Genomic DNA, 22,769 nt, shown 5'->3' with positions numbered 1-22,769 from the left:
ACCGCAGTAGCACGAGCAGCAGTGACCAGTATGCCTGGCTAGCTGTCCTGAGTAAAAACCCATCTGGATCCTGTGGGTACACACATGGGGCAGATAGCCTGTGCCACTGCTTGCCGCTGTGGCTACAATATTATTTTTAGCGCACTAGCTTGATGAGAGCTAGCACAAGTATGACTACACAAGCTGGGAATCACACCCCCAGCTCCAAGTGTAGACCTTGTGTTAACCAGAAAAACAGAGGGATTTTCACAAGAAATATAAAATGTATTTTGCCAATCAGTGTCTCTTGTTCAGGGGCTATCAGCTTTTCAAATATAAATCTTGTCTCCAGGCTCAAAACTCATTCCAGATTACAACTGGGTATACATAGTGAGAGAATGGAAGCACTGCCAGCACACCTTGATTTGGAGCAAATTGGAAATGCTATCAGAATACTCTTTAGTATGGTATTTTAGCATTGTTGCTTCCAGTACTAAATGAAAAAAGAAGCATCAAGTGTGCAAAATATAAAGTAAGAGAACATTATTTAAACATTTTTGAACCTGAAAAAGCAATTGATTGCAGAGCATCTTCTGATACATATTTGCATATCTAATATATACTTATAACTATAAACTATATACATATATACACACACACAAATATATATGTATAACCATACAGTAGGAAATGGTGAGATCTGTGTAGATAGTAAAGTGAGTCATCTGTTATGTACCATTAGCTGTCTCACCTGTTCTCTCCAGCACGATTTTCAGAAGTGCTCAGTATTGGCCTTATTCTGCTCCAATTGACCTCACAGGTAAAACTCCCATTAACTTCAATGGGAGCAGAGCTGGACAAATGTTGAATACTTTGGAAAATCCCTCCTTCCATCTCCACTGCCATTACTGTTTTCACATTTCAAACCACCGGGTAGTTTCAAACAGACACCAAAAAATGGTTAGAAAAATGTTTACTCCCTCCACAAATTGAGAATTTCCCTGCAAATGATTGCCTGGCCTGAGGCCCAGGATGGCCAGAATTCAATCTTATACCAGTGGCTTTTCAGAGGAAGGATCTCTGTAACACTACTAATTTCTGTAACATGTGGCATACACAAAATACATGATGCATTGCTAAAGTTTTAAGACTTGTTTGGCTTGATCTGTAAAACACTCTCATGGCTTTGCCCTTACCTCATGATACCCTAAAGTCATACTTATAAAACCTTTAGACTACTGCATACACATTGTGTACCTGATTGCAGAGCTATACATCACAAAAATGACGTTAAAAGAATATTAAGGTTGCAAAGTCAAACACTTAAAAGTTAGGAAATGCCAGAATTAAGGCTGCCTTTGCCATCTTAACTCAGACCCTTGTGTATATGCATCATGAGATAATCTACTACTGCTACTGTTAAAATTTATCATCTTCTATGTGGACCAACACTAGACAGGGATGGGACACTTTGCCAGTGGTTTTCACAAGTATTTGTTGACAACAGAGGAATGGTGATACTCCAGTATCTTGGGCTCCATTCCAGCCTCTGGAGAGGAATGTGCTCTAGTGGGCACAGACTTTGTCCAATCCCCCCAAAATTGACTCCTTCTACCCTGTCCTCTCCTTCTTGCTCCCAGCTCCACTCCCCACTTCTAGTCCCAGTCTCCTTTGCCAACTCATCCCAATTCCACAGCCGTGCCTCCCGGTTCCTTTTCTTCTAATCTCCTTGACCAATCAGTCCCAATTCCCCACATTCCAGTTCCTCATTGCATCTTTCTCTCTCTCCACTTTGGCCTCCAGTGACATGCCACCACATTACCCATCCCAACTGACTTGCAGTCCCAGTCTCCCGCCCTGGGCTCCTTGTTCAACCTCAGTACCCCCACCCCCCTTGCTCTTTGTCCCAGTCTCTTGGCTTGGCCAACCCCAGCTCTCCCCAAGCACCCTGGTTCCTTGTCAGATCTGTCTTCCCTGCCCCACCACATCCTTCTACCTGCCCCACTCGTTTTCAGTTCCAGTCTCCTTGCCCAGCCAGTCCCAGCCTCTACCCCCAGCTTTCCATCCTAGTCTCCTGGCATGCATAGTTCCAGTATCCCCCATCCTAACTCCCAGAACCAGTTTTCCTCTCCCCACAATGAGTGTCCAGTCTGTCCCCAACACCCCTTTGTCCCAGCCTACTCCCCTACTAAATCTGACTCATCTCCTTCTGCATTTGAATCAGGCAGCTTCCTCCACCGCACTTCCTGAGCCCAGCAGTAAGCCATTGAGAGCACAGGTGAGACAGGCTCCCTGCTCTCAGTTCTCGTGCCAGGACCGTTGCCAGCCTGCAGCAGTCCAGAACTATAATTCTAGAGGAAGTCTTGTTCAGTCCTATCTTGGAGCATGCCAAATGCACACAGAATCTTCAGTGACTTTATCTGTGAAGTGCCAGCAAGACTCTACTGAGTGTGTGTGAACTGCAATTTTTTTCAAATGCTTACAGTTTGGCCAAATTTGGGCAGATTTCCATAGGAACAGTAAAAGGCCCAGCCCTAATACAAAGGCCACCCCCCTGCCAAATTTCCAGGGCCTAATCACAAGGATGGGGATGCTAGATCTTCTTAGAGAAAAGGATGTCATAATTTGTTAACAGAGGCAAAACAACATTTTTCTCTAGCCTCATTTTTTGGAAATGGCTGAGACATTTTGGCTGAAATTTTTCAAAATAATTAAGCACAAGGTAGATGCCCATCATGGACAATTTCAGGCAAAATGGTTAAAGTTTGGCAAAGTTATAGGTAACTGAAATGAGGGTCTTATAATGGGAAGTCTCAGGCAACCTTAATTATAGGCAACGCTACCAGCCCCACATATAACATATAGGTTATATAGATTTAAAAACACCTTTCAAGGAGAGTTAAAATCACAAGGGACTCACAAACTGACCCCACTAAGATTGGTTGACAGTGACACAAACCCCTGCTTGTTGGCACTCTCTCTTTTCCTGACTTATGATTGGTTATACACCTTTTTATAGACAGCAACAGAACATACACACTCAAGAAAACAGTGTGCAAGCAAAGTACGGTTGTACGCCATGTTGTGTACCATCTGATATGGTCACTTGCAAAAGGCCAAAGCTGGCAACAAACATTACACCAAGTTCCATCCCAGGAACCCTATAAACAAAATTTACACAGTCCCCCTCCTTGCTCCTTTTTCTCTGGCCTTCTCCCTACCCTGCTTCCTCAGGCTGTCTTTCCCCACAACTCCTCTGGGGTTGACCCTGCTTTCAAGTCTAAGATCCCAGGGCTCATTCTGTTCCTTGGGTTTTCCTCCTCCCCACCTCTCTGATCCCAGACAGTGACCGCAGACTCTCTCCTTGCAGCCCCCTGCTTTTACAAACTTTCTTTATATTCCTTTCCCAGCTTCTTCCCCAGCTGGGCTTTATCAGCAATTAGTGTTTATAAATCCAAGGGCCTCCTGTCAAGTGCAATTGTGAAGGTTAATTGGCGCCTTCTGACTATCTTGACCCCTTCAAGGCTAGTATGGGATAAACATTCCATCACAGTCATATGATGTACATTTTGAAGAATAAAAACAAAGATGTGATTGGATACAACTTCCCAGTTGAGCCCTAACAATTTCTCAATACAGCTATTCTGATCAATTCCTAATGAAAATTCCCAATTCATGTCACTGAAACCACTGTTGCATTGTATAAGCAGTCATCTCATCCACAATTAAAAATTCATGACAAATCACACCATCCATTCATAGCATACAGTGAGAGTCCTTCATTTACTGTAAAAAGTGCTGTACAAATACATCCATAAACATACTATATGCCTTCTTCCATTGGTCCATGCAATTCCATAAGGCGGGAGCACAAAGCATCCCTGGTTTATGTTGCCTGAGCGCATTCTGCTCCAACTGTGGCAGGTGCACTTTCTGGCTGAGTGCACTGGTTCAGCAATCCATTATGGTCATAGCTCTATTCAGGGGGAGAAGGGTCACCTTTGGAGTCACTAAGATGGTGAAGAGCACAGCAAGTCACGGTAATATGGACAGCACTGGGGACATTGCAATCCAAATAGTTCTGTAAACAGCCAGCAGGATTTCAATCTGCGAAACTCACATTCAACTACTATTCTACACCTACTGAGAGTCGAATTAAACCTTCTTTTGCCAGGGCCTCTGAGATATGGATAAGGTTTCATAAGCCAAGGCAAAAGGGGGTACATGCAAGCTCCCCTAGAACAGTGGGGACAGTTACTCCATTTATGTCAAGGTCATTTGGTGGGAATAGTGTCCTGGTTGCTTCATGAAGGTAGATTGCTGATCAATAGAAAACCCTGGCATCATGAACTTTGCCAGTGCAGCCCATGTTGGCATCCATAAATTGATCTCTGTGGTCCACAATGGCCTGCATAACAATGGAATAGCATCCTTTGCAGTTTGTGTACTCATGTACAGGGGGGAAATCTTGGGCACATGAGTCAATGGCCCCAGCTCATTTTGGAAACCCCATTCTCTCAAGACCAGCAATTATTTTAAGAATATTATTTATGCCCAGCACCTTTGAGTAAATCACACACCTGATTGCCCCACAAACCTCCACTGCCACTTTACTCACAGTTGACTTTCCAAAACCAATCTGGTTAGTAACGGACCTGTAGAAGTCTGAGGTAGCCAGTTCCCAGATGATTATAGCAACCCACCAGTGGACTGGCATGGCCACCCTCATGCGTGTGTTGTGACACTGGAGGGTCAGGGAAGCTGCGCACAAAGCTCCAGAAGTGTAACTTTCTTCAAGTGAAAGCCCTGGAGCGCTGCTGGTCATCCCAGGTGTGCTTGATGATGTGATCCCACCAGGCTGTGCCTGTGGCCCTGCTCCAGGCTATCCAGAATATATCAGCTGCTACACAAAGAATCATGTACAGTAGCCAGCTTGAGTCTGACATGTCTAGGTCATCCTCATCCTCCTCTGACAGGTGCCTTCAGTAGGTCAGAAAACAACACCAAAACATCCACCAGCATTTCATGGATGCTCTGCCTGTTTCCTGAAACAGGAGTGAACGCCTATGCAAGACAAGTTATTGAAATGGTGACTCTTCCCTGTTGCAGGCTCCAGCTACAGGGAGTGTGTAGACCCAAAAGGCAGATGAGCAGGCTGTGTTGGTGAGCTGTGAAAACTTCCTGTAAAGTGCTGTGGGATGGGCAGTCAGGTTTTCCTACAGTGCATCACAAACCTATGGCTAGAGCAGCTACAGCTAGGAAGCACATGAGGAAGCCTGGGATAGGCTGGTTTGACTCTACACTGCATAGTGCAGTGTAGATTCCTGAGCACAAATGTGAGACCCAAACCTGGGTTTACAAACACTGAGCCTGTAGGCTCTAGTACCACAGACCCTGGGCATATATTGCAGTATAGACATGCCCAAAGATTCAATGCATCCCTAAAATTTCTCAAGGTACTGCTGCTGTACACGGCCCCAATGCAGGGCTGGTCTAAAAGTCAGGACTACACACTTACGCACTGATTTGTAACATTCAGTAATTCAAAAGTCTCTCCATTGTTAGTGCAAAAGTGTGATGTTCTACTGTGTATTCTTTATATAATATATACATATATGTAGTATTGGCTGCACTTAGAACGGAAGACTCCCATGCACTGCTACAGACTAGGGACCAAATGGCTAGACAGCAGTTCTGCAGGAAAAGGACCTACAGGTTACAGTGGATGAGAAGCTGGATATGAGTCAACAGTGTGCCCTTGTTGTCAAGAAGGCTAACAGTATTTTTGGCTGTATAAGTAGGGCATTGCCAGCAAATCGAGGGACGTGATCATTCCCTCTATTCAACATTGGTGAGGCTTCATCTGGAGTACTGTGTCCAGTTTTGGGCCCCACACTACAAGAAAGATGTGGAAAAATTGGAAAGAGTCCAGCGGAGGGTAACAAAAATTATTAGGGGACTGGAGCACATGACTTATGAGGAGAGGCTGGGGGAACTGAGATTGCTTAGTTTGCAGAAGAGAAGAATGAGGGGAGATTTGACAGCTGCTTTCAACTACCTGAAAGGGGATTCCAAAGAGGATGGATCTAGACTGTTCTCAGTGGTACCAGATGACAGAATGAGGAGTAATGGTCTCAAGTTGCAGTGGGGGAAGTTTAGATTGGATATTAGGAAAAACTTTTTCACTAGGAGAGCGGTGAAGCACTGGAATGTGTTACCTAGGGCGGTGGTGGAATCTCCAACTTTGACATGTTTAAGGTCAGGCTTGACAGAGCCCTGGCTGGGATGATTTAGTTGGGGATTGGTCCTGCTTTGAGCAGGGGGTTGGACTAGGTGACCTCCTGAGGTCCCTTCCAACCCTGATATTCTATAAGTCTATGATTCTCTATGTATATGTTCTTGTAAAACAAACAGTTCACCAAATTACATTCCAATTGATTACTTTGCTATTCCTTTCTGGCTTCTTCACAAACTGGAGACACTTTTCATGCAAACAATATGTAAACCTTCTGCTTCTGTTTTTCAATTACTTTGTGAGCACTTTATTTCAGACTGCTGTGAATGAGTTTCAAGAGGGTAGTAAACAGGTTCCCTGTAGCCAAGAGATGTGTGAGTCCTGCAATATGTCCACAAATCAGTATAAATTCTTAAAGACTCTTCAGATTCATTCCATAGGTTGCTAGTCAATGTGTCACAGAAGTGAGGAACAGACACAGGTTTAACATCCCTAGAGACTGTTGTTTAACAATGTGTGCACAAAATAAATAAAGTGCTTTGAATGCCTATGTCACTTTCTGTTTTTTTATTAACTGCGTTTGTCATATGAAGATGTTATTTGCCTGTCAGATAAACCATATTTTCTTTACTTAAGCCTCATGTAATATATTCATTAATTTTTTGGAGGAGAGGGATTGTGGGAGACTACTACAATACACAAAGATTAGAAATCTGTCAGAGGATTTATTTTGTTAAAAACATGAACCTCCAACAATAAACTGAACAACACCTTATTGTCAAGCTTCTCTCAAACACTGCAGTACTGAGCAGTTTGGAGCTGTTATGTTAGTTGATAGAAAGAGATTAGTCAACATGAAAGGTGAAAATATACATTTCACTGAAGATAAAGGTTACACTGAAACTAGACTATGTTGTTTTAACCATCAGTGATAGCAAAAACCAGGCTCTTGTTCCTTTAAATTACAGCTTCTTGATACATTATATTGAGCCATTTAATCTCTTGCAGTATCTACTTTATTCCAGTTTCCTCTTGGGGTACGCTGGCATAACACTGACATTTCAGTCTAAATCTATTGCTGATTGTAGAGCTGTGAACTCTATGCATTTTTACAGATAGCATGCTGTATCCTGAATTGTCCCCTCTTGGCAAACAAGGATTTTTTGGCCACATTCATTTACAGCATGTGGGTCAAGCTTATAAAATGCAAACCTGAAACTGGCAGTCTGCAGCAACTGTGCATAGCACAGTAATAACAGAAAAGTATGTAATGCAGTTTAGCAGTTGGAAATGAGGAAATCTAGTAAAATGTGACTAACCAGCTCTCCACAGACCTTCAGCGGTCTATAGAATGCAATGGAGAACCACTGGTCTATTGTATATAACATCCTAAAGACGAAATTATGGAAGAACATGCCAATCTCTTTTGGAGACTATGGTACCACCAAATGAGACCTGATTTGTTCTGAACACATCATTCTGTGTCCCCATTAGATTACATTATGGCCAGTGATGGAGTACAAAAAGACAGAATCAATCTTCTTAATATGACATCCTGTTAGAGATGTGGCTTCTGGATTCTGGTGGTTTTGGTTTAAGCTTATTCGTGAAAAGCCATCTTTAAAAAGGTCTTTGAAGCCATTCTGCCCCTTGCCTTTTGGCTCTTAGAGGATGAAAAGAGGAATGGAGACAAAATGGCCTCAAACCCACTTTTCCAAGTGCACAAGTGCTTCTCAGTGCAAATACTGCAGGGCTGGGGACTGGCTTGTCTGAGACAAGGATCAGTTAGAGGGACTATGTAGAAAGGACAGACACTATTCTTAGGTATAGAATGGGAGTTTATGCTGGAACTGTTTGCCAAAGTATGATACTAAGTTCTACAGCCACCTTCCTTGAGAGACTAGTAGACGGCATGGATGGGTGGGAAGTCAAGGACAATATGAGTTCTGAAAGCCCTGTGCTGCCAGGGATTCTTGAAGATCAGGATACGAGTGTAGATACCAGGAATACTACAAGATTTCCCTACGGATATCAACTCATCCCTGTGGTTCCATGACTATATCCCTCCCTACTGCAGTCCTGTAAACTTCTGCTCCCTAAGAGAAGGATGAGTCAGGAACCCCATGCAGTTTCCCATAGTGAAAGTATATTTGTGTCTATACTATTCTTTACATATTCTGGGGGGAGGGTTCTTGGGAGAGGATGATTTAACCCTTGCTTTCTTGCTTTATTTTTGCATCCTGAAGTGCCTAAAGACTTGGAATACCTTGTAGCAGGAATGCAAGGTTTCAATAAATAGATTATCTGGCTTCAGGAAGAAGCCCAGGAAGAACGAGAAACAAACAGCCTTATAAAACTAATCATTAAACCCATTTTACTTAGTCACACTGCACTATTTATGACAAGTCACTAAACTGTCACACAGTTCCTCAGTGAAATTAGTCATTCCATTTTACAGTTAAGCATCCCTTGAAAGTGTTCTCGTGGGGAATACACACTTTATATAGAACCATGATCCAGGATAACTTCCTTTTAATTACTATATAGAACATATACTCAAAAGTCTTGTGCATGCTAGTAATAAATGCATTGGATGCTTTATTTTTGGTAAACCCCTCAAGATTTTGATTTTAAAACCTTTTTCAATGATGAGGAGGAGGAGGAAAACAACATGTGCATTTTCAGTACGTCATTAACTGGAGAATAGCAAGAGCAGAGCAATGCACCACCCAGGGCTATCCTTAGGCATAACAGAATACGCAGCTGCATAGGGCACCACAAAATTTGGGGCACCAAATTGCCCCAGATTTCGTGGTGCCCTACGCAGCTACCTGATTCATAACTGGCAGTGCCAGCGGCCAGCCCCATCCCCCAGCTGGCCCCCCTGTGCATTCCTAGGGGGGTGTGGGGCCCGGACAACTCCCTCCACCCCCGCCCCCACCCATTTTCCACCCCTTCTCCCAAGCCCCCTCCCACAGGGATGGACACGACCCAGGGAATAATCGGCGGTTGAAGCAGGGGTCAGACCTACCCCCATACTCACCGGCAGTGGTAGGAAGCAGAGCAACCCAGCCCTATCCCACTCTACTGGCTTCCCGCGTTCCACTCTGCTGGCTCCCTGCTGTATTGCTCCACTTCCTGCAGCCAGTGAGTGTGGTGGGGGGGCGCAGACTCCTTCCTCTGAGCCCCCTCCCCTGAGCAACACGGCTGGGGTGGGGGGAGCGGAGCAGGCTGGGGCTGGGTTATTCCGCTTCCTGCTGCCTGCACCAGGCCCCCTTACACCCCGCTAATTCCTTGGGCCACTCTGGGCCTGTGGGGCCCCCCAAAGCGCCCCCCACAGCTCTGCAGGCCTTGAATGCAGCCCAGACCCTTTGCGGGGGTACGGGGGAGCAGGTGCTCAGGCTGCGTAGGGCACCATAATTGGTAGGGACGGCCCTGGTACTACCCGTTGATGAACTTCACCAAGTAAATATATTAGGTAAGACTCTTGGTGCTATAAAAACCCCTCAAAATTATCCACTCACATCAATAAAAATTATTAAGAATAATAGTAACAATTTGCTATAATACTTCCTTCAAAACAACTGCAACAGCCAAATGGGCGGGGGGGGGGAGGCAAATATTCTCCTTGCTGCTACTGCAATCTCGGAAAGGCTAACCCTCTGACGAGCTCGGATGTATACACATATATAGTTAGTGCAGACATAAACATATGCACACAACCCACCAGCTAGCCAAGGCTCACTCCTGCAAGGTATGAGTGGCCCCAATGCCCATTGACTCTAATAGGCATTGAGGCCACACAGCACCAGGCACTCTGGAAAATGGCAGTGTATTAAAGGTCTTAAAGTTTGATGTTTAGCCATCATAAAAAAGCATAGGATCCCAACACACTGCTAAATTCTGAACAGTAGCAAAACATCCCCAACCGAGTAAGCTCAGGTATGTCATCGCAGATCCTGCAAGACTCTCAGCATTCCTGGTGAAGCATTAAGCATCCTCCACTGATTTCAGTGGGAGCGGAGGTCACGCAGCACTTCTTAGTAGTGCTCAGCAACCTACAGAATTGAGCCCTCTAAATGTACAAACGAGCTAAGAATTGCATTTTAATTTTACAGCAATTGAGGAACATTGTCTATGTGGTACTATCAGTCTTGTATTAATGTGTACTACTGGGACTATTTAATTTACCTTGATGTTACCAAGTACTTGGTCCAATCGTTACACCATCTCAGTACTGAAAACGAGTTGATTTTAGTCTTAACCGAAAGATGGGGCTTTCATGTCACCAGGGAACTCATTATAAGGACAAACTTCCTGCGGTTAAAGTTACTGTTTTAATTAGACACAAAACCAGCATACAGAGGGAAAATAAGTTGGGGGGGGGCGCAATTAATCTGATTACATTGAACTTTTCTTATAAAAACATATTAATAACCTCAATTACTGAAACACCGAGGCATCATAGGTGTGACAGCTAAGAGATAGCATCATGGCAAACCGCAAATGTGTGCCTCAGCACTCCTGCTTTTCCGACAGCTAGGGGCAGTCTGAGAGGGAAAGGCATCCAGTGGCTCAGGGCTGTAATTTTGCTAAGACAGAAAGATTTATATGATATTTTTCTCCTCCAAAACTTAAACAAAACATTTCTCTGTGATGAAATAATAGTAGTAAATATCAGAGCCAATTTGGAAGGCTTCAAGGTCCAAAAAAGTGATGAATTCCCTCTAGTGCAGCTAGTTTTCTGCCTACTTGTTCATGATTAATTCTACAACGTTTTATATATTTATACTCTTCCTCTCCTGAAATCCTATAATTCACTGTTTGGACACTCAAATGTTCATTAAAATTCATAAAGACATGAATTCCATCTCACCAGGGAAGAGACACATACAGTGCTTGAGTTAAGTGTCCTTTCCCCTCCCCCTCCCACACACTATAACTGGGCCTACAGCTTCTTCAGCCAACCCTGAAAATGTTAGCAAACATTTATCTTGTCATGCTACATGCAATGGCATTCTCCACTCACTCTCCCATTCATCTTTCACCTTATGAATATCGGTACTCCTAACAAAATAACTATTAACGTCCTGGTTCTGAAAACCTGTCTCACAAGTAGTCCCTGAGTAAGTGCTACTCAGCATGAAATGGATCCAGATCCAGGGCATGACTGATTTGGACTACATGGCCACACAGGCATACATGGGAGTAAGAATGCCTCTTACATCTCTGCACAGGCTATCTGGATCTGAGGTCCAGTCACATAGGAGCAATCAGGTGCCATGTGCTCACTACTCCCACACTCATTGGAATAGTTGGGTGGGGCCGGCTGGGGAGTGAGTCCAGTCTTGGCTTCTCCCCACTAATACTCCAGCCGGAGGACCTGAGCTGGTGTGTGGGGATGTCATAATTTGTAGCTGCTATATGCCAGCAGCAAATCATTACTCCTTTTCCCTCAGAGTAAGGGGGAAGGAGACAAGGACTGTGTCCCAGAGGAATGCCAGAAGCACAATGCCTCTGGAGCATCTACTCCTGAGCTGGTGCAGTTTACACAGCACTCTTTGCTCTTCGCCTTATGGCGTAACGTAGCCCTAAGCATTTATTGAAGGATAGATAACAAATTGTACTTTAATAGGATTTTTATATCATTCTTATATTGTGAAAGACTAACATTCCAGATAAATACTAACTTTCAAAAATGTTACGATACTGAAATATCGTTCAACTGTAAAGCAACATGTTCTATGCTGTTTTGTGTTACATCTGCGTATGCCACTTGACTGTGAGCCTGTGGCATGCTCTGCTTCAAAGCAGTACCCTAGAACCCCCATATTCGCCACTGTCATATAATTATGATATGTCTTGTACAAAATATGCCTTGTGAGGTATCGTTTTAAAAGTCTTTATCTGTTGAACATGAATATCCCATTGGATTGTATGTGCTGTCATTGTATGTGAAGTTATGAAGTTTTGCTATGTGTGTATTACTGAAATATGTTGTGAGGTTGGGAGCACCCATAACCAGCCTTTCAGGTACAACAATGGAGTAGCCAGATATGCTGATGGCCCATTAAAGAGAATCCACTTTCCCAGAAAACTTCTCAAAGAGAGCACCTAAAGAATGAAGACTGCTTGACCAGTGCAGGCAGACTGCACATCACAGGGATCCATCTTTCCAGCCAGCTGGAAGAAACTATCACTTGGCACCTCCCCCCTTCAAAAAAAAATCTCAACACCTGAAAGAAACATCTGGAGGACAAAGAAAGACTGAACTGGGGAGGGTGGTCCCAGGCTGGAAAAGAGCCCCAGCCTGTGTATTGAAGATCTGTAGCCTGCTTGTACCATCTGTTAGAGTGAGACACTGCTTGATTCAGATCCTGTTCAGTTTGTAGAACTCAGACTGTGAATTTATTTTACTTCTCAGGTAACCAAGGGGTACCCCAGTTCCAGGTTGCCCCCCCGGGAACCTGTCACAGAGTCCCTATGAGTGAATGACAGTTCTTCAGCACTCTGGAATGCAGGGAATTTGCTGCTGCTGTGGTATATAGGTAATTTCTTCCCAATGTTCAGCAGTCAGTTTTTAAATGATTGGCCAACTATTATTTTTTACAGCACTTCCTCTACTTACTCAAAGTCTCCTGTATCTGTGTAGATAGTTAACACGCCATTTCAGATGGAATTTGCTTCTCTCATGTAGATTATATAAAATTGATATTCTTCAGCCAGCACAGGTTTCTTTGCACACAACAGGTTGCTCCAATAGAACTAGCTAAAAAAGAAAACAGATGAGGACAAGCAAGTGAAATCAGTCTAAGGAGAGAATATTGATTTCTAGATGAAAAAAAAAAATAAAGCCTTTTCTGAAAAGCTAGAAGTGTGATTTAGAAAAAATCCAAAGGATTGGTCTAGATTATACAACTGATAAATACTGAACAGAAAAACCACAATGAAAAAGCAAGACGCTACAAGTTTGCAAAGTTCTGTAATTTTGAATCATACAAACTGAGGAGTAAAGTATGCCTTTAAGAGACAGGGCTCAACAGGAATGTGGGGAGGAGATGCACTGTTCATGTCTCTATATATTGATATTGTTCCCACTACTATTATCTGAAGAACATGCCAAGAAATGTTCTTGGTACCAAGGCACATTATAAAAGATATTGTAAATACCTTGTGTAAAAGATAGTAAACCTGATTCTCTCCTCTCTTACCCTAGTGTAAATCAGCAGGAACTTCACTGAAGTCAATGGAGTCACAGTGCTATAAAGCAGGGATAAGCAAGAAGAGAATCATACCCTGTGCTTCCAGGGCCACACTGAAAACAAGTATTTTTACACCTTTGAAAAAGGATTAATATACATCCCTCTCTTCATACCAACTCTCCCCCCTCAGAACTGAATGGCCTTCAGGGATCTGGTCCATCACCTTATCCTCCTACTGCAACTCAGAGAATCCACCTCAGGGGCTTCAGTCAACATTAGCCTCCAACCCCCACACTCCTCAACATAGCCAAACAAATAATGGCTGCCTGCTGTCTGGCTACAATGTGGGGAAACAGTTCCTGCATCCTCTTCTTCCCACCCTTGGTGGGCCAATCATAGTTTGACTGTGGGTATTTTTCCATGAGTTTTGGGCCATATACCATCCCACTTACTCCCATCAAATGGCTCTATAGCTATGTCTACACCACCATGATAAGTCGACCTAAATTACATTACTCCAGCTAGGTGAATAACATAGCTGGATTTGACGTAGCTTAGGTCGACTTACTGCAGTGTCTACATTGTGCTGGGTTGGCGGGAGACATTCTCCCATCAACTTACTTTACTCCTCTTGTTCCTGATGGAGTACTAGAGTCGACCGGGGAGTGCTCTGCTGTCAATTTAGCAGGTCTTCATTCCCCCCCCCCGCCGCCCCCGGTGCATCAACTGCAGCAGCGTTGATCCCGGAGTAGTGTAGACATAGTGTAAACTAGTCTTATTGAAATCAGTGGAACTAGTTGTGATAACCACTCAATGTAAGTAGAGGGAGAGTGGAATCTGGCCCTTTGCTCTTCTGTATTGGACTCTATCATGTACCTATTCATTTGCCTTCTATTCACTTAGAACCTAAGGTCCCCAAACCTGCAGTGTGTTATGTATAGGCAGACTCCTTTGCACATGCCAAGCACTATTGACTTCAATGGGGCTTTGTGTGGGTGTCAGGATCTAGTCACACACAAGTTGCAGACTCAGGCTCAAATTAGTACATGTGGATGACTAATTTCATATTTGCTCTTTTATGATTTGTTTTTTTGAATGCTAAAAACTGAGATAGCCATTAATATAGGCTGTATAGATTCAGTAGGATGAACTGTTCTTCATCAGTTATAACAGTATATTACACAGAAATATGCTTTTCATCCTCAAATATCAGCCACGGAAAGCAGCCTTTCCCACTTTTTTTAAACTATAAAAGCATAATTTAGGTAGAAATGTGAAGAAAATCCACATGTGTTCTGAATTTTGCTTCCACATTTCCTGAGCCCCATTCATGGTATTTCAAGGCAGACACACCGTACTTCATTTTTTTCTTTCTTTCACTGATAATATATTCTATGGTGCCCGTCAACATAGTTCTGTACTAGTTTTAAAAAGTCCATCAGGTCCCTTGACATAGAGGAATAGGACCCTTAGCCCCTCTTTCTCAAGAATAAATCTCAGGAAGAATAATCCAGCTCATGCTTCCCAGTATGCACAGACATGATGATTCCACACTTATAACTGAATTCTGTCCACGACTTAAGCATTACTAAGGTGTTTCTATTACCCTTACTGATACAAATGGGGGCTCATTAAACTGTGTCTTACTTCTGATGATGCTTACAAAGCAAAGCAGTGTTCCCAAACTATGACACTGGGTCCAAATTGGACATTAAACTGATACTCAACTGATTTTTAATGTAGATCAGTCAATTTTTAGACCTAATATTTAGTATTTCTTTAAGACAGTTTCTAAAGGAATCACACCAGTTGCTGTGTATTGTGTAAATCAGTAGCAAAGCTTCTTAAACAAATTATTATGAGGACTTTTTAAAGTGTTCCTGTTACAATGGATTATCACAGACAGCTCTATCAGGTGTTATAGTCTGTTTGGAGTTTTTTAAACACTGAAGTTGAAAAAAGTACAAATTATTTCAGTTCTGGAACTCTTTTTTTAAATTCACTTGAAGTATATTGTATGAAAAATAACATTGTCTCAGACAAAGAACTGGTTTCAAATACATTTCAACCAAGAACAAATTGCAATGACTGAATTATATTATAAACCGTGGAATATAAAGCGTTTATAATGGAAATGTTGACAGATCCTTAGCACAAATCTATGGTATTGAACTACAATAGGTTCATTCATTCCTCTCAGACAGAACCCAGAATGCGTTGACTGCCAGCCACTCCTCTTCCCATAAGCCCTCAAATGTATTGTTCCTCAGGATTCTATTCTGCCCCCTTTCCCCATTTCTTGGCAAAGGTGTGAGATGATATCCTGACAACAGTTTATATCTCCATTTCAGCAAACGTGACTATACTCACCAGATGCCTTCATGAGATCAGCTAGCATAAAAAACACCTGGATCAGACGGAACCTGGGAAAGAATGAAGTGATGTTGGAGCAAAATAAGATATGTTTTAAGAAGCTAACCAAGGTATTGATCTTCCATTGAGGACATCTGCCTCTATTTTTCAAAGTATTATGAAACCTCTGGATTCTGCTAGATTCATAATTAAGCCTGCATGAGTTCCTAGTCTCCATCTGGATCTCTGTATGTTCCAAACATGTAATGGCTGAATAATCACTCTGCACACTCTACTATGCCCACCACATTGTCCTCAGGATTGAGCAGGCTGTTGCAGAATTCATGGCTATGGCCATAGGCACCTGTGCAGACCTTAGGATTTGGTCCAATTGCAATTTTGTTATGATGGTATTTCCTTCATCTTCCTCATTCATATGCTAAACTGATAGTAAACATGCACCTTCCAATATCCCTGATGGTGGGTTTGAAAGTATCTTAAACCAAAGATGTCATTTATAAGGAAGGGGGATACCTTTTGGGCGTATTAGCCTTAACAGTGCCCCTTTAAAGGAAAGCAGTTCAGAATTAGAACATGCACACCAAAGTAAAAACCAATTTGTATCAGATTAAAATTATAGTCACTGTGGACATAATGATGGCGACGTTTAAAAACAAAGGTTATGTACCTGAGACATACCTAACTTTAGATAAAAGGGGACCTTTTTTTAATCCATTTGCCTTTCTTTCACCAAACTACATGTACTTTGTGCACACATAAATCATGGCAGTACCCTGTATTTATTTATTATATTCTCGTTTAGTACCACGTCTTTGATTTTTAGCATAAGCTAAGTAGCAAGGCACATGAGTTCTTTGCTTATAATGAATACTTTCACATTTGAGTTTGCCACACAAAATATATTTTCTTTAAATTTAAGATAGTCTCCTTTTTTGTCATGTCTTGCTCATTACCAGCAGTAGTTAATCATTCAGCTCAGATGGTTGTCTGGCAAAATAATGGATTAGATAAAATGTTGGTATTTTCAAATGACTTTCCTCCATAAATGATATGTCATAGGAACATACCACAGTGCAGTGTTGAAAAAAAAAATTCATACATCATATATCCTCATTTCTTTTACATTTTCTTGTCACTGCTTGACAGTTTCATAAACTAAATTTGGATTAGCAGCTCACCTGGACATCTCATCAACAACAAACAATTTATTTGCCCCTGCTATGAGGTGCTGAGTGCCCTCAGCTCTGCGTAACTTCACCAGACGTTGAGGGTGCTCAGCACCTTGCAGGACCACAGGCTAGCAGATAAGCAAACAGAACACGCTATTTAATAGAAGTGTCTCACTGCTCTACAGCATCCTAAACATCCCTCAACAAAACACTTTCTTAGGCCATGGCTACACTGTGCCACTGCAAACTCTCTTATGTAAGGCCACTCTACGCCAACAGGGGAGAGTTCTCCTGTCAGCTTAACTAACTCCAGCCTCTATGAGCAGCAGCAGATATGTCAGAGGGAGAAGCTCTCCACCGACATAGCGCTGTCCACACCAGCACTTATGTTGGTGTAACTTATGTCACTCGGGAGTGGGGGGAGGAGTAATTTAGTCACACACACCCCTGAGCAACATAAATTATGCTGACATTAGCTGTAGTGTAGACATCACCTTAGAAGATTTAAACCACACAGATACCTGCTAAATAATGAAACTGTCTGGCCTGTTGCTGGATACAAAGGTTATGTGAAGGATATGTTTAAATGTGGTTGATTAACACTTTTCATCTTTGGAGGTATTCAAATTTAATGCCCTCTAACACAATATGTTGAGTTTCCAGCTATTTTTCTAAGGCAGACTGGAACTTTCTATCAATGAATGGGGTATATTCACAATGAAAGAAGTTTCCATTTTTGCATTAATTGGTTGTGTCTATTTGGTTTAATTCATGGATGGCAAGGCTCAGCAATGAGCTGGAGAGGAGGAAGATGGTACTTTATAGCAGACATTTGTTTTTATACTAGTGTTATAAATAGCCGTAAATCACAAAAATATTATAAACACCAAATTAATTAGCGTTAAGGAACCTTTCCTTAGCCTAAGGGAAATTAACTGTTAGATCATGTCATCTGTGACAGAAAGAGAGAGAGGGAGTGTAAAAAACAAAAAGGGATAATGTTAATGGGAATATTTGAAGAGAAAGGGGATTTACTGTGGCTCTGTTTTAGATCTACAAGTCGTCCTTAATACAAAAATGTAATGACCCTCAATCTAAAGAACACCTGATATCATTTTGTAATTAGAGGCCTTGACTTGACATGATTCACAACCTTCTTGTGTATGGACTTAGCATAACCCAGAGTCATCTTCTATGTTCAGCCACCATAACCGTACGCTGAAAACAAAAACTAGAGTCAGGAGAATGCGGCCTTGACGTAGGCAGACAGCATTACTAACATGGATAGATAGATATATTCACAGAGTCATGAGAATGGGAAGAAAATGGACAAGCTAGCCTTGAGTTTCTGCAGCTTATTCCTGATGATAAAAAATATAAGGTTTTGCTGTTGCAAATGTATTCCACTAACGAAGCATAAAGATCTGTTGACCATGAGACATTTTTACTAACTTTGAGAAACACAAAAGCTAATGAGTAGGTAGTCTGAGGCATGTGAATCTTTGTATAGTGAAAATGATTGGTTAGTGTTTTTGAATAACTATGCTTTGAGCAAAATATTTTAGGGTATAGATAAGCGAAATCCGCACTTTAATTATATAATGAGGATCAGGAAACAAGCTTGCTGGAACTTAGCTCTGGGATACAGCTCAAGACCAAAGCTGCTAGGATTTTTAACCCCTGAACAACTATACTGTATGAAAGCCAGAGCCCCAGACAAGATCGGATCCTGACTGGCCATCTCCTTTATTGGGAGTGGTGAACATTAGATGCTCGGTGTGTGTATTCTGTTGATTGATGGTTAATTTCTAATAAATATATGTACATGTGTAAGAATATGTACTGTGTGATAATGGCTTCTTTACTGGGACAAGGTCCAGTTAACCTGTAGATGGCCATTCGTGTGGGTAACAATTTGGGCTTGTAATATGTATGGGGAAATTTGCCAAAAATTTAACACAGCCTGAGACTGTATTAGGGCCTGATCCAAGGGCCAATGAAATCAATAGGATTTGACTTTGACAGTGACTTTTGAGGATGTTGGACTGGCACTTACTGAGGCAATACAGCTACAAATTCACACCGTAGATAGTCAGGTCTCACAGGTTTAAAACTGCTTGGACTGTTACTAATACCCCAAGAACCTATCATTTTTATTTGAGGTGTTCTCATGTGTTGGCTGATTCTCCTTTTCATACATTTTGGTGGATTTTTTCCACTGGCAACCAAAACTAATGTTTCTGTAGATTGAGCAGAAACTACTCTTAAATTCAATTTCAGTGAAATCCTCAACAGGTCACAATACACTTGTACTCCAATTGTTTATAAACCAATCAGTGAAAAACAGAACATAAAAATAGCTACTCAGTCAATCCTCATGGACTGTGATAAGCATGTTTAGACCTGGGCAATACTTAGATCGGATTGCACTATCTAAGATGGTAGAGTAGATGGTACTATTCGTATTGCATTGGTACTAAATTAATACCTCAGCATAATGATGACAGGCACAATACTGTTGAAGGTGCTGGCTTTTTCCTGAGACATAAAATAGAACTCCCGACTATTTGTGGATATTAAATATCCCATGGTGCTTTTCATAGAGGCAGTGATATTAACACCAATATCCCAGCTATATCCAATTTTGGTCTTCCTTCCTAAATTCCCTCTTTAATTTCAGATGGTTATGGCATTTTTCTTCATTTCCTATCCTAAAATGTTGTGTTTTGTTACCATTGTTAAATAGCTGTTGTGTTCACTATCAAAGGAGGCTGTACTTCAGCTGAAGGTAATGTGGTACAAGTACAGTGGTTGAACTTAAAGTCTCTTCCATTTTGAAACATTTTACTAGAGAAATATTTTCCATACTTAAAATGGAAAATACCACTGGAACCAGTGCTCACACTCAAATTTTCAGAAAATTTTCAAGTAAACCCACTTTAACTATGAAACCAAGACTTGTTTTGGATAGGTTAATAATTCACTGAGTTTCTCCTTCCATTTGGTTTCTTAGGGGAAACATGTCTTTGAGCAAAAATAATTGGTTTGAGTTCATAATGCTTTTAAGACTGAAAGTCCATGGTTTGGTCTTTGCATGTGGTAACATAACACATTAAGTGAATCCTGCACCTCAATGACTCAATCCTGTGGAACTGAACATGTTCTATAATGCACAGAGCACTCAACTCCTTCTGAAACCAATGAGAGTTGACGGTACACAACACATAGCAGAATTAAGCCCTGATGTTTGTTAACACTTTGGGATCATTTGGGATAAAAGGCACTATATAAAAGAGACTTGTATTATAACAAATTTTATCCCCCCATTGAAAAAAAATTGAGCAAATATGTACTGTTGTATTACTTATAAGTGATACTTAACACATTTCAAAAAAGAGAAGGAATACAGAGTAAGGCCCTATTTCAGGAAAGCATCTCTATTCAGGAAGCATGTGCTTAATCCTGAGGTTAATCCTAATTAAGTGTACTCTTAATTTTAAGCATGTGCCTAAGTCCCACTGAACTGAATGACACATGCTTAAAATTAAGTACACACTTAAATCAATGGTATTTAAGCACATGATTGACATTAAACATGTGCATAAGGGCTTTCCTGAACAGGGATACAATCTGCTAACACTTGCTTGAGCTGGAGCCTAAATAAAATATCCACAGGAGAAGTACAATACTCATTTGTCACCTTTTAGTCTAAACAAGGAGAACTCTCAATAGAGTCTACCAAACTTGTCTTTGCCCACTAACTGCAGGGGCAAGGCAGAAGGATAAAGTTTGCAACAACAAAAAAGCTAGCATAGAAATAGCTGCAGTTATTTTAATATACTTCTAAACTACTTGTTCCTTTGTCTTCCTGAAGTAGTTTTTAATATTAGTTTTACATTCCATTTGTTTTCAAACTATCTCACTGAAATATGAGATGCTAAAAATCAAATCTTTTAATTAAAAACTGGTATTTCCCTGAGAAAAAACAAGCTACACGAAAGTGACAGGAAAAAAAGGATCAGATTGTTCTGCAACAGAGTGATTCAGATGTTTTCATGCAGTACACTACTCCCAGCTTTGACTGAAAAGTCAAATGTTTGCTACACTTCCTCCCTATCCTACCACTGAAGACAATAATATTTCAGTATATGTAGCACTGTGATAAAAGTCTCTTTGAATACATTGCCCTAGTGGTTCTGGGAACACTGTCCCCATGAAACAAAAATAGCACATGTGAGATGAACAAAGAAGAATGTTAAAACACCAGTCCTACTCATTGGTGTACGAGTACACCGGTCCTCATGGAGATACCTGCAAATATTTTACTGAGTTTTAGTAGCACCAAAAATGTTTTCATCAAAATTAGCCTGCTATTGAGTTCACAGAATGTTCATAGAAGTCTATCAGACTTATTAAATTTCACAAAATTTGAAAGTTCATGTAAACAATTTTTTCACTCCAGACATGCGTGCAAAACTTTGGTTGCAAAGTTTTTGTATTATTTTTTTCCTAATTTCAAGCTGAGTGTCTAGGTTCTAAGTTAGAACAGAATTGATTTTGATTCCTTGATTATGAGCCTATGAACTTATTTTATATGGTTAGGAGGGCTAGCAGAGGCCATTTAGATCATGTTTCCCTCAAGAACTGGATACAGTTAAGCTTTGTTCTAAGATATAGTAAATACATTTCCTTTGGTTGAAATACTAGTAGGAAATTTATTTACTTCACAATTTATATTTCTTTTTCATCACACTGACATCGTATACAGGTTGTGTCTGTCCTTTCCTAGGCGTTATTACAGGTCTTCACTCAAACATCTACTTAGGCCATTACTTTGTTGTATCCGTTCTGGCAAATCAGGAATTTGACTGGACATTCTTGACTCACCTTCCCTTACTCAAAAGCCCTGTGTGATAATTAGTTGACTGAATTTTACTGACATTGACATTAATTTGCTGCACAGTTTATACCAATTTTTCAAAGTGAAGCCTATACAATTATGTATGTAAATTTGCATATGCCTAATTTGTGTGCATGAAAATTCAATTTTTTTACTTAAAAAATAGGACTCAATCCTTCATTGAGACTCCACACAGGTGTAAACATTGGCCATAAGGATGAATGCCTTTCCAGTAGTAAGCAGATATATAGCCGTGTCGATCCCAGGATGTTAGAGAGACAAGGTGGGTGAGGTATCTTTTATTGGATCAACTTCTGTTGGTGACAGAGACAAACTTTTGAGTTCTTCAGGTCTGGGAAACTTACTCAGGGCAAGTCTATACTACAAACTTGCAGCTTTGTATATACAATCCACTAACAACCCTCCCCAAGTTGCTTCCCCCAGTTCCTTTCCTTCCTATGACTGGAGAGGTTTTAACAGGCCACTTCACCTTGAATGGTCCCTTGACATGTGCGTTAATTACTTATACTAAACAATCTGCCCCACTTTGTATTTAGCTGTGACACTCTGAGTAAGGCCAGGTCTACACTACACTCTTACTTCGGTTTAACTATATCACTTGGGAGTATGAAAAATCCACATCCCTGAGCAACGTAGTTATACTGACCTTAACCCCCCATGTAGATAGCGCTATGTCGGCAGGAGAGCTTGTCCCGCTGACATAGCTACCACCTCTCAGAGGCATAGTTATCAAGCCAACAGGAGAGCTCTCTTCCATCGGTTTACAGCATCTTCACCAGATGAGGCACCGATGCAAGTTTGTAGTGTAGACCTGCCCTAAGTTTCCTAGACCTGAAGAAGAGCTTTGTGTAAGCTTAAAAGCTTGTCTCTCTCAACAACAGAAGTTGGTC

Source organism: Eretmochelys imbricata, chromosome 4 (genome assembly GCF_965152235.1).
Source record: "Eretmochelys imbricata isolate rEreImb1 chromosome 4, rEreImb1.hap1, whole genome shotgun sequence".
Classification (NCBI taxonomy): domain Eukaryota; kingdom Metazoa; phylum Chordata; order Testudines; family Cheloniidae; genus Eretmochelys; species Eretmochelys imbricata.
Note: the sequence above shows the minus strand (reverse complement) of the source record.